Here is an 18,501-nt window from a genome sequence, read left to right as displayed (position 1 = left end):
GCTTCCATAAACAGCTCTGATTAGAGTGAATGTCTGTTCAGCTCCTCTCTCTGGTGAAAAATGATTTCTAGCAGCTCCTGCTAGGGGGATTTCCCACACAGGCTGTGTTTGCTGCTACGCAGTTAAAATCTATATAGTTTAATTTATTGAACCATTTATATATTCTATATTTGGTTATATGCTCCCATCTAGAAGCCGTTTTTGGTAATGCGCTTTTTTTTCTTGTTCGTGATATCTGTGATTCATTTCATTGCTCCACCCCTTCTTCTGTGTACCTCACTTCCTGTTTTTTCATACTGCTCCAGACATATGCACAGGTACACATGTATTCTCATGTACGCTTATGAAAGCATCATCTTTTGACCGCACAATACCGGAATCTATCTGTTCTGCTGTACTCTGTTATCAGCTTACAGAATAAAGCAATTTACACGGATAAACTCGGTGTTGGTGAGTTCAAGCTATCTGATAAGGATTGTCCGCAGTGGTTATATCTGCTTATACAGGCCAGGTATAGAGGTCTCACTAGGGCTATTACAACAATCAGAGTCAGAATACTGTGTGTGAGGCTGGCTGTGATTGGTCAAAACTCCTGCTATTTGTGAGGCTGGCTGTGATTGGTCAAGACTCCTGCCCAGCAACAACAGTTTAACTCTATGCTTTCTGTTGTTTCTGCTGTGTCATCGAACTTACCCTACATTATATAATGAATCTTAAAGGCACATTATCTTTTTCTGCTACTGTGGACACAAACTATAACATGACATCCAAACATGTCACTGTAAATAACTCTGCTTTTGTCTTTGACACACACACATAGGAACCGTATTAAGGTTATCGGCAGGTCTAGCTGTATAAACACACAATCTATATTAGCAACCTAGGACAGGTCCTAGCTGGCCAGCTACACTCCCACCAAAATTACCTATAATTGAGAGATTAGCCAACCTTGCGCTCCTGTAATTTTGCCCACTGGCTCCTGGTATTGCCCATATGGCACAGTTAGGTTTAGCGTTAGGTCCCAAGCTACTTGAGAAACCTTGGTACGGTGCTCGGGCTCAGACATGTTCTCCACAGTAGGATATGTAGGCTAATCTCTCAATTTTACATCAGTATGAGGGTTTAGTAAGTTCACAGAGTGCACCTGTCTTTGTAAAAGTTATTTTTATTAAATCTTCTTCTTTCACTAACACTATGTTACCAACTTGGACATTTCTTCTGGGTGTTTGCCATTTACTCCTTAGCATAAGATTGGCTAAGTACTCTTTTCTCCATCTATTCCAAAACTGTTCTGATAGATATTGAACTCTTCGCCATCTACTTTTGGCATATAAATCCTCTTTGGTGAACTTGCCAGGTGGTGGCTGTATGTAATCAGACTTAAGGTGAAGTAGATATTTGGGAGTTAAAGGGTCCAAACTTGTTGGATCTTTGATGTTATCAACTGTAAATGGACGACTGTTAACAATAGACATTACTTCATAGAATAGGGTCCTAAGTGAAGCATCATCCATTCTCCAGGCGTTCTTTTTCAACACTGAATTTAACACATTTGTCTTTCCAAAACTCCTCCTGTATGGCTTGCATGTGGAGCATTCATATGAAAATCACACTGTTTCTCTAACAAATACTCAGTTACTTTTTCTTTATCTATCTCCTTTAGAGCTTTCTTCAATTCTTTCTTTGCTCTGACAAAATTTGATCCTTGGTCAGATCTAATCTCTCTGACAGTACCTCTAATGACTATGAAAAATCTCAAGGCGTTGATGAATGCATCACTTGACATATCTTCTAACATTTCAAGATGAATTGCTCTGGAGCGTAGACATGTAAATATTAGTCCATATCTTGTGTACTCCTTGCGGTTCTATTTGGTAATAAATGGGCCAAAACAATCCATTCCGCTATAAAGAAATGGTAATTTCGTAATTTGAATTTTCGAAATGAGAATCAATGAGATTGTGAAAACTCATGTCGGGGAGGAGTATGCCAAAGTGGAACAACTGTACAGAAAAAAAAAACAAGACGAATATTCTAAAAAACTAATATATTTGTTTCTTTAAATATTCGTAATATTCAAAAACAAGAATATATAGCAATAGAGCGAATATAAAAAAAAAGAGTGTAGAACAATTTAGCTAATATAGTGCTATAATCTTTTTTTTATAGTTGTAATTTTTTTCCAATCTGAACTTCAGATGAGAAAAAAGTTACAACTATTAGGCAAAGAAGATTATAGCACAATATTAGCAAAATTGCTCTATATTTGTTTTTTATTTTTTTCCGAATATTTTCTATATTGCTATATATTCTCGTTTTTGAATATTACGAATATTCTAAAAAAAAACTAATATATTAGTTTTCTACAATAATCGTCTTTTAAAAAAAATTTCCGTTTTGGCATACTCCTCCCCGACAAGAGTCCCCGTCGCCATGGGAACGCCTGGGGGTTAGAATATACCATCGGATCAGAGTTTTCACGATCTTATTGATTCTCATTATGAAAATTCGCATTGCGAAAATTCACAATCAACACTACTCCTAATGAAAATTAGAATTTGTGAATATTCAACAAATATTCTACGAAATACTCGTGAAATATCGCAAATTTGAATATGACCCCGCCGCTCATCACTACTCTTCACTGTAGAATCTCTGTTGAATGAGTCTTATGACTGTTTCTTCAGCTTTCATTCTTTCTTCTACATTCAACAATTCCTTCTTTTTGATTCCCTTTGCCAAACGTTAAATTTGAGCTACTACGTTTATGACTGTATTCCATTTTGAACATCTGGCTAGTCTTTCAAGTATGTCATCTTGACACTTGGCAGCAGTGCTCAACGTTTGTACAACTTTTACTTCTGGATCACCCATAGACAGTTCTGTTTAACCTTTACTGGGAGTAATTTCCTTTTCCCAAAGGAACTCTGGACCTGTGAACCAATTTAAATTTTTTAATTCTGTTATATTCAGGCCTCTTGAAGCATGATCTGCTGGGTTATGCTTTGTGTCAATGTGATGGCAATGTTCCGGATTTGTTATTTTCCCAATTTTATCAACTCTGTTGATATGGAATCTTCGAGCTTCATTGTTTATGTATCCTAGGACAACTTGTGAGTCTGTCCAAAAATATTCTTCATCTATTTTCAAATCCAAATCCTTCTCTAAGAAACTTGCTTACTGATGCTGAAACTACGGCTGCTGACAGTTCAAGTCTTGGTATTGTCTGAATACTAGTAGGTGCAACTCTGGCCTTCCCTATAACCAGGGCAGAGTGTATCTTTTGTTCTCCTATCACTCTGATGTAGGAACACTGACCATAACCATAACTACTGGCATCTGAAAAGTGATAAAGTTATATTTTCTTGTACTTTACGAAATTATGAGGTACAAAACATCTGGGTATCCGAACTTCTCTCAAGTTTTGCAAGTCTCTTTTCCAACTCTCCCACCTTGGCCTCAAATTTTCAGATATGGGCTCGTCCCATCCCAACTTCTGTCTGCATAATTCTTGTAGTATTTATTTTGCTCTGAAGATTACTGGGGCCAAGAATCCTAATGGATCATATATAGAAGCCACTGCAGAAAGAATGGTATGTCTGGTTGCAACTTTCTCTTAAATAGATACTTTAAAGAAGAATTTGTCATTCTCTACATTTTCCATCCCAATCCAAGTACGTTCTGGACTAGAAGATGATCATAATTGGGATCTACATTCTTCAATGTTGATGCAAGGTCAGAGTCACTGATGGATTCCAGTACCTCTTTGTTGTTTGAGATGAATTTCTGAAGGTGCAGGTTTCCTCTTGCACATAACTTTTGGCTTTCACTAGTTTGATTGTAGATTCGGTGGACTCTAGACTTATGAGACCATCATCTACATAAAAGTTTTTCTTTAGAAAATTTTCTGCTGATGGGCAATCCTGTTCATTATGATTAGCCAGGTGCTTTATACCATAATTGGCGCAACCTGGAGACGATGCTGCTCCAAACAAGTGTACTTTCATTCTGTATTCTGCTGGCTCTGAATCTGTATCTTTGTCCTCCAACCATAGAAACCTCAGGAAGTCTCTATCTTCATTCTTCACCTGAAACTGGTGGGACATCTTTTCAAGTCACACATGACCATTATTGACACTTTCTGAATCTACAGAGTACTCCAGGCAGAGTGTTTGTAAGATCTGGTCCTTTTAGTAAATGATCATTCAGTGCAACACCATTGTACTTTGCTGAGCAATCAAATACTACTCTAATCTTATCTGGTTTCTTTGAGTGGTAAACCCTTTGATATGGTATGTACCACACTTCTCCTTATTTAGGTTGATTATTATTACTTTCTTTGCATGTCCTTCTTTGAGGATGCCTTCCATGAATTTCAAATAATCATTCTTGAGTTTGGGATCTCTTCCCATCCTTTTTTCAAACATTTCAATCTTGTTATGGCAAGATTTCTGTTATTTGGCAGATGAGGTTGTTCTCTGAAAGGTAAGGGCATTTCAAGATGACCTTGTTGATTCTGCTGAACACTTTCTTCTAGAGTGTGTACGAACTTTATGTCTTCTTGGGACACACTCTTTTCTTTTGAATTTATGTCTGCAAAGTCAGATTCAAGGATCTTGATTACTTTTGCTGGACTTACAGTTGGTAACTTTTGGACAGATATTTGATGACACAATCCTGTCACCTGTCTTGAGTTTGCGATCTGCTGTTTTCCTCCAACAACACCCCATCCTAGATCAGTTTGAACAGTGTAGGTTTCACCCTTTTCTCCTGTGATTACCTTTCGTGGTACCAAGGCTTCACATTTCATGAGGTATGACAGATAGGTATGCGATCTCGATCTAGAGGTATATTGTCTTTTGTATAAGCTGGAGGTAGATCTAATGTGAAGTTTGAATGAAGTCCTTTGACTTCATTCAAACTTCACTCTCAGTCCTTTGACCCTTTGACTGTTCACCAATGTGTCTCTTCCCGTCATTGTGGTGAGTTTGAGCTTCACTGGTTCTGTAGCGACTCGTAGTTTCTTGCAGATTTCTTGATCAATGAAGGTGATGTCACTCTGGGCATCCAGTAGCGCATAGGCTTATACTTGCTTGTTCCCCCTTTTAGGATTTTAAATGCAAACCTCACTCTGCAAGAGAATACCGATACTTTCTTTTCTTCCTCAGTATCTTTAGGTATTGAGGATTTATCCTTCTTTGGACGTTCTTCATATAGTGGTGTAGCATGTCGTCCTTTGCAAATGCTGCATGTGGCCTTTTTCTTACACTCCTTAATAACATGCCCTTTTCTTAGACAACCGAAGCACAGTTGGTTCTCAAGTACAAACCTTTTCTTTTCATCTGGGGGCTTCTCCTTCAATTGTTGGCACTTGTGTATGTAGTGGTTCTCTCCACAGAACATACACTTGAAGGTAGTCTGAAGATTTGTCAGTTCTGTCTCTCTACTGATCCCAGTAGTAACTTTGAACTTGCTATCGTAGGTATCTGGACCTTTAGCTGCTGCGTTGGTTGCAAAGCTAGTTGCTCTTGCATGTCTTATCTCTCTTGCAGGCCTTTATTCTAAGGATTTTAAGACGTAATATGAAGTTACTGGATTACATACTATCCGTGAATCCTTATTCACGCAAAGAACAAGCATAGGAATGCTTAGGAGGTGCTGACGAAGCCTTTTCAAGGTACTGTTCTGTTTTCAAGGTACTGCTCTGTCCAGACATCCGGTGCTTCCACACATCATGGGTAATTGATACATTCCTATGCTTGTTCTTTGTGTGATTATGTATCTGTGATTGTCATAGTATACCTACTATTGCCATGCCTTGCTCTGTTCATATTTTTGTACAGCTGTGACCAGACCTCTTGCTTCTTAGCAACTGTAGGCTGACTTTTGTGTTTTTTATGGGTTACTATGACACAGCAGTGGTAGTAGTTGATACTATTCACATCTATTGATTAGATATGTATCTAGCTATATGTCATTCCTGGGTAATCTATATTGGACCCATTGTTTGTGGCTGAATAATTTTGGATTTTCTGGTCTGTCTCCTTGTTAGTGCGGTAAGTGCGAGGGTAAGGATTACTTCCCCGATACACGAGGTTCCCCGTCTTCCCATGACCGTGTGCCTTAAGTTATTTTTGTGTATATTTTATGTATTAATAAAACTGCATATATTTTATATATTGGTTGTTGTTTTTTGGTTATAGTATTGTACACTGGACCCCTGTGCATTATATGTATGGTACTGGAGTTCTCTAATTGGCTGAAGTATTTGAGGACTCTGATATGTGGGTGGCACTTCTGCTAGTGAAGGAAGTCCCACTTGAGATTGTGGTACCCCAGAATAGTCTCTCATAAAAAGCTAGAATAGTCTCTCATAAAAAGCTCATTTATTCTACTTCTTGCTTTAACTTCATCATAGTTTTCTGCAGATGATAGTTCACTAATGAGCGTTACCAAATCTTTATTGACCGCAGTACATGTCTCCATGTTCCTTACAATATCCTGGGAAGGTGTAAATGACTGCAATCAATATAAATAATAAGATGCCTTTCACTTTAAATGCAATACTGACAAATGCAGAAATAAATTACTTTCACTTTAAATACTTTAGAGTCTATATACTACAAACTGTCCTTTGTTTTTAATTTAACGTCTCTTATTTCTTTTTTACACAAAAAAAGTCTCTTTATGCCAAAACCTATATGCAATGATAAGTAATAAAAGGAAAGCTCTGACCTTATTTTGAAGAGCAGAAACAAATGTAAGTCTTAAAGGAGACGTGTCTTTTCTTAATATGATGTGATGCTCTGAGCTGACTTGCGATGCTCTGTGCAGACTTGCGATGCTCTGTGCAGACTTGCGATGCTCTGTGCAGACTTGCGATGCGTTGGTTTGGATACGCTGCTTGCAATGTTCTGTGCTGACTTGCGATTATTTGTGCTGACTTGCGATGCGCTGGCTTGGATACGCTGCTTGCGATGTTCTGTGCTGACTTGCGTTTCTTTGTGCTAACTTGCGATGCGCTGGCTTGGATACACTGCTGCAGGCCTTGGGACTAGTGGCGGGAAATTTTCTGGCTGCAGTACGTAGTCTCTCCGTGGATAGCGGTGCGGGCACTCTAGATCTGGGCTTTGGCCTCCCACCATGCGTCTCTTTCTCTATCTAGGGATTGCAGAAGGGTTGGTGCTCTTTCTCTGACTATTTTGCCTTTGCCGTTCTGCCACTTTAAGAGTAGGCTGCAGTTTAACTAATGCACATGTTCTATGACCTCTATGGTAGCTCTGCTGAGGTGTCTTTGCTTGCTCACACAGGGAACAGTTGCTGCGCGGCGGTATATAGCTGGCGCTCTGCTGCTCTAATGCGCTTTTTACTGTGTAAGTTGAGGAGTGCTATCGCTTCGCCCTCTGAGGGTAATAGTTTCACTGTGGCAGGCGCAGCACTATGAAGTGCCTTTTGCGATGTGGCATTCGAAGAATTCTGTTATCTCTGACTTTTTATTCTAACCAGACTGTCTGTAATTCCTCTAGCGCCCTTCTAGGGAAACAGTAGGTTTAAAGAGCACACCAAATGCTTGAAATAACTTCTGTATTACTTTCAGCTTTTCTTCATATAACACTGCCGCCTCTGCAGCAGATAGTCCATGTACAAAACACGTGTTGCATAAAGATTCATAAAATGGCAGTATGCATAAGATGGTGGTTCAGCTATTCAATCTTGTCATTTAACATAAAATGGTGAATATATTTCTCTCTTCAGTATCTGTACTCTCACTTTAAATTATTTAAGTACTTTATGATCTCTCTGAGAGGTATATCTGAGGTCTAACTAATATTTATACTTGCTGAGTTTGGTCACAATTTGCAGTATCCAGTTAGCAGTAACTATTTGCAGATTGGTTGAGTATGATCTGGTATGGTTGTATGCAAATTGGATTGCAATATGGAATATGAATTTGCAATTGGTGGAACTGTAAGTAAACACACATATAACTAGTTCAGTATACAGTTCTAATGACTACATTAACAATAGGAACATTATATAACTGCTCTAAATACCTATTTTGGCCTCTCTGCTTCCATAAAACACAGCTCTGAGTGGAGTGAATGTCTGTTCAGCTCCTCTCTGGTGAATAATGATTTCTAGCAGCTCCTGCTAGGGGGATTTCCTACACAGGCTGTGTGTGAGGCTGGCTGTGATTGGTCAAAACTCCTGCTGTGTATGAGGCTGGCTCTGATTGGTCTAGACTCCTGCCCAGGAACAACAGTTTAACTCTATGCTTTCTGTTGTTTCTTCTGTGTCATTGAGCTTACCTTACATTATATAATAAATCTTAAAGGCACATTATCTTTTTCTGCTTCTGTGGACACAAAATATAACTATTACATGACATCTAAACATAAAGTCACTATAAATAACTGTGCTTTTGTCTTTAACACACAAACATAGGAACTGTATTAAGGTTATTGGCAGGTCTAGCTGTATAAACACACAAGCTATAGTAGCAACCTAGGACAGGTCTTAGCTGGCCAGCTACACAGGGTGCTTAAATTAAGTCTACATCTAGGATTGTCTATGCACCTGATTACCGACTAAGCAATTGTATCTGTGCATCACAATCTTCCACTGGACTGGACTACACATGTACCTCATTTAGGGGGTGAGCTGACTCTTCGCCTTGCTGGTGCACTCAGTCTTTTGTTTACCAGAGACAGTGAGATGGAGTTGGGAGTGGTAGAGGAACAAGGCCTGTGAGAGAAAAAGTTGATACATTTATTATTTTCATTGTGTGTGAAATGTAAAATTAGTAGATTTACTAATATAATTTTATCTTCCAAGGCTTAGCGATTTCACAATGTCAGCTATTGTCCCATTTCCCAACCCTTTCACTTCCTGCTTATGCCTGACACAGGAGAGCATTAAGGGTCCATTCACACGTCCGTATGTGTTTTGTGGATCTGCAGATACAGACACCGGCAATGTGCGTTTCTGCATTTTGCGAACGGCACATAGCCGCACTCTCATAGAAAATGCCTTTTCTTGTCCGCAATTGCAGACAAGAATAGGACATGTTCTATTTTTTTGCGGATGCATTGAAAATGAATGGGCCCGCTCCTGTTCCGCAAAATTGCAGAACGGATGTGGACCTATTTTGTGGACATGTGAATGGACCCTTACTGTGTTGACCAGTCACCTGTACAGTATGTGTAGGGGGCTGAGTGACTGTCTCACTTGAATAGCTAAGCCAGCTCCCATCTCTGCCTCTGCATTAGTCTCTTTCACATGAGTGATAAAACGATGTTCATGTACACATACCTACTAAAATGAATGGGTCAGTATTCAGTCCGTATTCTATGCGTTCACTACATGCATCATGTCTGGATGGAAAACTTACTCATGTGAAATTATCCTTAGGCTACATGCACATGACAGTTGTTTTTTGCGTCCGCAAATTGTGCATCTGCCCCAAAAAACGGATGCGGCATCAGTTTTTTTTTGGAGGATCCGTTTTTCCTCCCACAAATCCCTTGTAATAAATGCCTATCCTTGTCCGCAAATGTGAAAAAAGTAGGACATGCACTATTTTTTTTGCTGAAGGGAAACACGGACAACGGACGCGGAACACAAACAGATGAACTATCAGCATTTTTTGCTGACCCATTGAAATGAATGGATCCCAATCCTACCTGCAAAAAACAAAAACAAATGGAGGCAGAGTAAAATAACTGTTGTGTGCATAAGGCCTTAAAGGAACTTTTTATGATTTAGTCCTACCTTTTTTATTCTTAGGACTATCAAAATAATCATTGAAATGTTTTTCTTATTTGAAGAATTTTCATAAATAAAATAGGCATTTTTTTAAATTATAGCTTCTTATTCTTTACATATCTAAATGAATACCAAAATAAATTGTTAAATGGCTACTCTTTACTAATTCTGCTTGATGTCTCTGCAGCATTTGACACTGTAGACCACCATCTACTCCCCACCATGCTCTATTAGGATAAAGGACACCGTTCTCTCTTGGTTTTCTTCCTATTTCTCTGACCGCTCATTCAGAGTGTCATTCACTGGCTCTACCTCCCCTTCTCTGCCTTTTGCAGTTGGAGTTCCTCAGGGTTTGTTCTAGATAGCTCTACACAGCCTCTACTATCAGCTGATTTGGTTTCCAGTTCCATCTCTGTGTCGATGACACCCAACTATACACTTCAACCTGTGACATCACCCCTGCTGAACTACAGAACACCACTGACTGTCTGTCTGCTTTCTGTAACATTATGTGCTCTCTCTCTCTATCTAAAACTAAATCTTCCAAAATTTGAACTACTGGTTCACTAGTTTTCTATTAACCTACCTAAGCCTGATATCTCTATCTTAGTGTGTGGCACTACCACCACGCTTAGGAAGCACACCCACTGCCTTGTGTTATGTTTGACACTGATCTTTCCTTTAACCCCTATACTCAATCACTTGCTTGCACCTCAAAAACATCTTTACAATCAGCCCCTTTCTTACTGTGCAAACAACAAAAACTCTCTATTAATTGGCTTCCCGCTCACCAGACTCTGCCCTCTCCAATCTTTCATGAATGCAGCAGCCAGGGTCACCTATCTGTCTAACCACTACTCAATGCCTCCACCCTGTGCCAGTCATTGCATTGGTTACCCATACAATACAGGATTCAATTTAAATCGCTCACTGTTACCCACAAAGCTCTCCACAGTGCTGCACTCCCCTACATCTCTTCTCTCATCTCTATCTGCCATCCTACCCATGCAGGCAATGAGTTACGACTGACTTCTACCATAATTTTGAGCTGCAGCTGTTCTCTATATTACCCTACTACAAGCAATTAGGTTGATTCATAACATCCACAGTTTTATGTACTCCCTAAAAACGCATCTTTTAAGGTTAGCTTTTCACATTCCCCAATCTAACTCTCGTCCAATCACTGCCCCCTCCAACCCCCTTCAGAATTATTCTTCTGAACCTGGTCCATCAGGATCCACCATACCCCATGCACTCAGAAGCACTGCAGATATTGGCTGGTGACTGGCTCATGCCGTCTTACATCTACTCTCCTATTGTGTTAAAGCCTCTCTGTCGCCAGGATCAACCTTATTATTACAGGGCATACTGGCTGGTAGGGCTCATCATGCATTTCTTTTGTCTGTATGCTAAACAGATAAAGCTGTGTATTTATTCATATGCAAATGCAAAGTTTGAGCCCCAGGAGGGGGGCTGAATCCTTGGAGCACTGCTTTGTAACACCCCCTGTGCTCTGCACATGCCCCCCCCCCCCACCCCTTGAAATCACAGGACTAGACATCAACATACTGAGGGGAGAGCTGTGCCCTAGCCGCTACATATCATATACTCTATGTACTATAGCTTCACCTCACTGAGATCTGTTTAGAAAGCTAATACACATATTACTGCTGTACAGGCACAATATATGATTATACAGACACCAGTAATATGTGGTATCTTATTTCCCCTTTTCTTTTGCATTTTCTCATGTACAATTAATAAATATGGAATATACTATAATCATTAGACAAAAAAAAGAGTGAGAAAAAAAGACAGCTTTCAAAGCCACTAGTACTAAATAAAATTAAAATGTGTCTGATTGGTAAAGGGGGTAAAAGTTGAACTAAATGTATATAAATGTTCCTATTTTAATAAATGATATGCAATCATGTAACCTGGAAATTTGCCGTTACATGCATTTACTACCCCCAAAACTTTTATTCTGGTAATATGTCAAATATCTTTAAAAAAAAGAAACTTGCATGTGCTCTTTTTGGTTAAAAAAAAAGATGAACTTAGATTGCTCTTTACTTTTCAAACCTGTATTATTTCAGCAAGAAAGAATCCTGCTAAACTCATTCTAGTGTTTTAAGAGAACTGAAAGAAGCCAAGTGGCAGATGAAGAATGGTTTGCTTGTTTCCTTCTGGTAGATTCCTATTCCTTCTGCTTAAAGAAGCCTTATTCTTTCAGAAGCAGCACTTGTTTCTGTCTGTGACAAAAGCTTAACTGTGTACACAAATCGAAGAAGAGATCATTAAAGGGTTTGGCCCAAATCATAAATTAGGGGCATTTCGCTAGGATATGACTGCAATGTCTGGGACCCGCACCTATCACTAAAACTGAGCCTGCAAAATGAAGGAGAGCGGACCACCATCTCTTCATTTCTATTGGACTTCCAAAAATAGCTGAGCACACTGCTTGGCTATTTTCGGCACTCCCATGAAAATGAATAGAGAGTGGCCGCGCATGCTTATTCTACCAAAAATCAACTTGATAACACTTGTTCATATGCATAAATAGAGCATATGGACATCATAGAGGGCGGTCCCATAAGGCAGACGCAGAGCATCTATCTATTATATGCATTGCAATGGCTTGCATGTGATACTACATTTCCCTTGTATCAGATGTATGTGTCTTCCCATTGGGTAGAGAAGAAGGACTGATAATGATCAGCTGATTATTATGCCGGCTTCTTATTAAAAAGAGGTTTTGCTTATGAGGCAATTCATTAAATGTCCTGCAAGTGACTTCTTAACACTTGGAAAGTTGTCTGGCTTAGACAATCCCTTGTAAACTCCCCTGTTAGGCCATTCAAAGTTACAGAATAATGTACCCTGTTCAGGGTGTCCTTTGGTTTTCATATAATACAGCCCATACATAGGGCAGACTCCGTTTGGAAAACTTAGTATGATATTTTTGCATCAACAGCCCAATGTTTTAAATTGTATAAAATGTACACTGTAATTGTAACAATGCCAGCTGGACATTAAATGTCAGAACTGGACTTCACCTATAGCAGACATCTTTCCTGGATGCTAACAGTATCTCCAAGTACTTACAACCCCCCAGGACTTAGAGTAGGGCTGAACTGTGTAATATCCAGACAGTCACATGAACAAGAATATGATCACAAATCAACACTAGCAGTTACCAAGAAAAGCAAGAAAATTGGAAATCACCAGTAGATGACAGGTACCATACGATCACAGTAATTGATGATGGTCCAAACGGATGATGAAGATGACAGGTGATGGAGCAGATGGATAATGATAGACAACTGACCCTAACTAACTCTCCCTGAATTTTCACTAGAACATGGGTCCTTATTCCAACACCACTGAACCTCAGTCAATCTCTATTGAAAATACTAATCTGCAATACTGGCCTTATGACAACAGCAGAAGGCCTTGAGGACCCAGAGGCAAAAAAACAAACAAAAATAAAACACTGAAGAGAGCAGACATGGAAACAAGACAAAGCAGATAAAAACAAAGAAAAAGCTAACTAGACTCAGAAACAAGGACTGAGCTATAATACATAATGGGACCAATTACACAAACAAGAAGCAACATGACAAAGAACTAGATATTAGAATATAGGATACAAATGCACAAAATTTTACATTGTAACTTTTAAAAGGTTCACAGATCTGGAACTCCTCTTCCAAACGAACCTGGTCCCAGCAAAGTGGTCTGATGACCCACAATAAAACATCAAGATAGCAACTACCCCATACTAGTAGACAGGAGAAGATGAAACAGAAGGAGAGTTCCTGCTGAATGTAAAAAAAGAGTAATTGGTTTCCTCATCCTATACCAGGTGATCACTGTTGGAGCCCTGCTAATCCACTAGTAAATAATGAGCCTATGAAAAGAAAACAGATTGTCCAAACCAGGCAGCATCTTTAACATAATGATGTGTACAGTACATCAATCAAAATATGATATTACTATAGGCTGCAGTATTCTTGCATCCATATAAATACATCCATTTTATTAGAATAGTCGTTTACACACAGTGAGGGACTCTGTGGACTATACCAGTATACAGTATGTACTCTCAATTAGTAGTGAGTTTAATGTGACCAGATCTATTTATTATACCTACGGAAATTAGCCAAACCACCACAATCATATATAACAAATTCCACAATTTATTAAAAGTAATAACCAATTCATCATGAAAACATAATATACTGTATATCTATTAAACTTTAAATTGCACTGACCAATTTGTAAAAATATTTGGCAATATCCCATAATCTATTTGTAATGTGGCATACGTGTGTATGTCACATCATAACTTACACCTGCCACATAGTAGAAGGTCTGTTGTCCGCATGTGTGGAAGTATTAAAACATACCATACTTGAGTACTGTGTCTATAGGGCGCAAGATGGCAGTGGTGAGGTGATTCACCCATATCACCGCTTTCTTTGATGTCCCTGAACAGATTCCCTTCTGTGTATATGCTGAACATTACAAAATTTATATAGGATTGATCTTGAGAGAACTGACGAAGATGGTAAGAGAACATGTCTTGAACATTAAAGATGTAAAAGAAGTTATAGAGTGTGACCAATGTAGAAGAATCCTGCATCTTTTCAATGTGTTCCAAAGAATTTATTCAGGAATAAGATGTGGATCTGGCAAAAAGAATGCAGATGGATGTGATTGCTCTACACAGTGGCACCACCTGGTATCACATAATTATAGTTTGCTTCTCTGATCTCAGGTGACATTTTGGGTTTTCACGTATTGATTTAGACTTATTTATTTCGTTTTATTTAGGGTGTATTCATCCCGGTGTTCTTTTTTTTTTAATTCTGCATATGACTGTATTTTTAAATTAACAGGTGTATTATACACAAAGGGTAAAAAGGATGTAATTAAGGAATATAGTGGCAGAGGAATGTGATGGAAGACATTGGGGCAGTGTAAACTTAGACCGCCTTATACTGTGCCAGATTTAACGCAGTGTCTGAATGATAAATGTGGTGCATCTGTTCACCTATTAGTTGGCTCATTCTACACCAGAATCACAAACCAAATTCTGGCACTGTTTTGTGGTGCATCTTAAATCACTCCCCTTTTACAATAGGCCACGCCCCTTGCATGAGTCAGACAAATGTGCTAAAAGAGTCTAAAAGACTCGAGCAAAGCAAGTCCTGCAGTTTTTTTTTTTTAAACAAACTGCATCAGAATTTGCCTCCACATGTGTTGTGATGATGGTATTGCCTCAAAATGTGCAAATTCTGATGCAGTTTGTGTAAAAAAAAAAACAAAAAAAAACAAAGGATCACAGAATATTTGGAAAACAGATATCTGCTCCTTATTAATTGACCAATAAGGGTTCAAATGAGACGAGTTAACAGAACCCCATTACACCTTCAGAAAGAGATTTGAAATGCATGTCAGAGTTTGCAGTACATGGGAGGTATACTTACTAGCTTTGGGTAAAGAGTTTGACTAGTTAGAGTATTGTTGCTTTCAAGAAGTTCATTATACAGTCCTGATCAAAAGTTTAAGACCACTGGAAAAATGGCAAAAAATCATATTTAGCATGGCTGGATCTTAACAAGGTTCCAAGTAGAGCTTCAACATGCAACAAGAAGAAATGGGAGTGGGAGCAAAACATTTTTTGATCATTCAATTAATTGAAAACAAAGAATAAACTGAAACAAGCTGTTTTTCAGCTGATCAAAAGTTTAGGACCACACCTCCAAAAAAAAAAACTAAACCCCCCCAAGACAGAAATCCAACTTCCAAACATGAACTGAGTAATGAGTAGCTCCGCCGTTATTGTTTATCACTTCAAAAATTTGTTTCGGCATGCTTGATGCAAGAGTTTCCATGAGGTGAGTGATGTTATTCTCCTGGAAGAAGTCCCTTGTTCTGCGGGGACTGCTCTCTGCAATATCTGGACATAGCCAGCGACCGTTTGACGCCCCTACACTTCCTGAAGCTCCATTGTTCCACTGAAGGAAAAAGCACCCCTGACCATTATGGCGCCCCTTCCACTGTGGCGCGTAGAAAGCATCTCAGGTGGGATCTGCTTGTCATGCCAGTAACGTTGGAAACCATCAGGACCATCAAGGTTAAATTTTTGCTCATCAGAGAATAAAACTTTCTTCCACCTTTTAAATGTCCCATGTTTGGTGCTCTCTTGCAAAGTCCAAACAAGCAGTTCTGTCGCGTTCAAGGAGACGAGGTCTTTAAAGATGTTTTTTGTTTTTGAAGCCCTTCAGTCTCAGATGCCGTCTGATGGTTATGGGACTGCAGTCAGCACCAGTAAGGGCCTTAAAGGGGTTGTCCAAGTTATATTTATTGATGACCTATCCTCAGGATAGGTCATCAATATCAGATCGGAGGGGGTCCGACACTCGGCACCCCCTCCGATCAGCTGTTTGAAGAGGAGACTTGCGCGGTGTCAGCGCTGCCTCCTCTTCACTGTTTACCTTCTAGCCGTTGCATCTGCAGTGGTGAGCAGGTGTAATTACACCCAAGCCTTCCCATTCATTTCAATAGGAAGGCTTGGGTGTAATTACACCTGCTCACCACTGCAGATGCAACGGCTAGAAGGTAAACAGTGAAGAGGAGGCAGCGCTGACACCGTGCGAGTCTCCTCTTCAAACAGCTGATCGGAGGGGGTGCCGGGTGTCGGACCCCTTCCGATCTGATATTGATGACCTATCCAGTGGATAGGTCATCAATAAATATAACTTGGACAACCCCTTTAATTTGGGTCGAGGATCGTCCAGTGTCTTGACGGACAGCCAATTGGATCCTCCGGCTCAGTGCTGATGAAATTTTTTGGGGTCTTCCACTTGACTTTTTTGTTCCATAACCCTCAGGATCATTTAAGAAATTCCAAATGACTGTCTTACTGTGTCCCACCTCAGCAGCGATGGCCTCCTGTGAGAGACCCTGCTTATGCAGTACAACAACCCGACCACGTTAAAAAAGGGAGAGTTTTTTTGCCTTTGCCATCACAACGTGTGACTACCTGTTAGAAAATGACAATGAATCCACATCTTTGCACAGATTTGTCCCTTTAAAGGCATGTGGTCCTAAAATTTTGATCAGCTGAAAAACAGCCTGTCTCAGTTTAATAGTTATTTTCTTAATTTCTCATTTCTTCTTGTTGCATGTTGAAGCTCTACTTGGAACCTTGTTAAGATCCAACAATGTAAAATATGATTTTTTGCCATTTTTCAAGTGGTCTTAAACTTTTGATCAGGACTGTACTTGTAAATCGTGATTGCTTAGTAAATTATACGTATCATATTCTGATACTGACCGACCTATGGAATGAAATTCTATTGATTTATTTGCACTTTCCTGTTTTCCCTTCTATGGAACTAGTCTGTCATTAATTGCTCCATCCTTATAGTTTGAGTTTCAATTTTCTCCCACTTTTTTTTAATAAGACATTTTACTATACAATATGTGATGAACAATAAATGTGAAATTTGTTTTACAAATTTTGGTGGTACTGCTAATTTCTCTAAAGTATAATGTACAAATTTTTTAGGGCAGACCCAATTGACTTCAACTTGTGGTCAAAGTTAGTAGTGAATATAGGTGTAATCAAACAAAATTCATTCATACTATGTATTTATAAGGTAAATTATTTGTTTGGATTATCTTATTATAGGTAGCAAGATTAGACTGTCATGCTGCTGGTTTGCCAAATAAAATTGGGGAAAACATTTGTTTTAGTGTTTTTAAGTAAAGCAAGAGATGACTAGTTATTAAATTTTTTAACAGGGTTGTCCTGGAATACATAATTTCTGGTGCTGGCAGCTTGCTTACCCTACTGAAAGGATCATACTTACCTGCTCCCCACCTCTCCAGACCACCACCCTCCTACAGGAGTTGCTTTGGGTTTTTGCAACTTAAAAAAAAAAGTCCCACTGTTAAATCTGGAGTGAAATTCATCAAAATAGCTGATCAAGCTCACTTTCCCACCCACTTTTCAAAACTGGAGCGAGTGGTGTAAAAAAATAAAGTTGCAAAAGTTTTGCACAAGTGATCTGAAAAAGTCCCAAAAGGCCTATTTTGCGAATTTAAGAAGACAGAATTGTGGAGTGCAGAGCTTAATAAATCCCCCCTAAATGTTTAGATTTGGTGGCTAGGGGAGTAATGGAAGCCATTCGACTTTTCTGATTTAATGGGATATTCTTATTTTAAGCTTTATATGGCTTGTTGAAATACATTTTCATTCACCCTTTATATATGATTTTACTTCTAGGTGAATAGTTTTAAATTACAATGATGTCAGGAGTGGCACTATTTTTTTAACATCCCCCCAATTCATTTTTACATGACCTATATCAATGTTTTAAACTAGATTTTGGCATCTGGTTTTAATATGTAAAGAAACTGCAAGAATAATTTCCCATCTTCCTTTCCAGGAAGGAACAGAAACTTCATAGTATAACATTCAGCTGGATTGTAATTCCAATGTCTCATAAAGAGTGTTGCCTTTAGCAGTGGTTTATTAGGTTTTGTGCACATGATCAAACAGATTAAGCAACCATGGGATGGGGTTAATGTAAAACGAATAGCTTAATATGAGACTTTATGGTGGTCTGGTATCCATCTGCTCAGGCATGAAAACATGTTTGTTAACTAAATGGAGTCTTGAAAAATCAAGTCTGCACTACACTAAAACGAGATTGTAGCTGT

This window comes from Bufo gargarizans, chromosome 6 (genome assembly GCF_014858855.1).
Source record: "Bufo gargarizans isolate SCDJY-AF-19 chromosome 6, ASM1485885v1, whole genome shotgun sequence".
Lineage (NCBI taxonomy): Eukaryota > Metazoa > Chordata > Amphibia > Anura > Bufonidae > Bufo > Bufo gargarizans.
The sequence above is the reverse complement of the archived record's forward strand: the minus strand, read 5'-3'. Positions refer to the sequence as shown.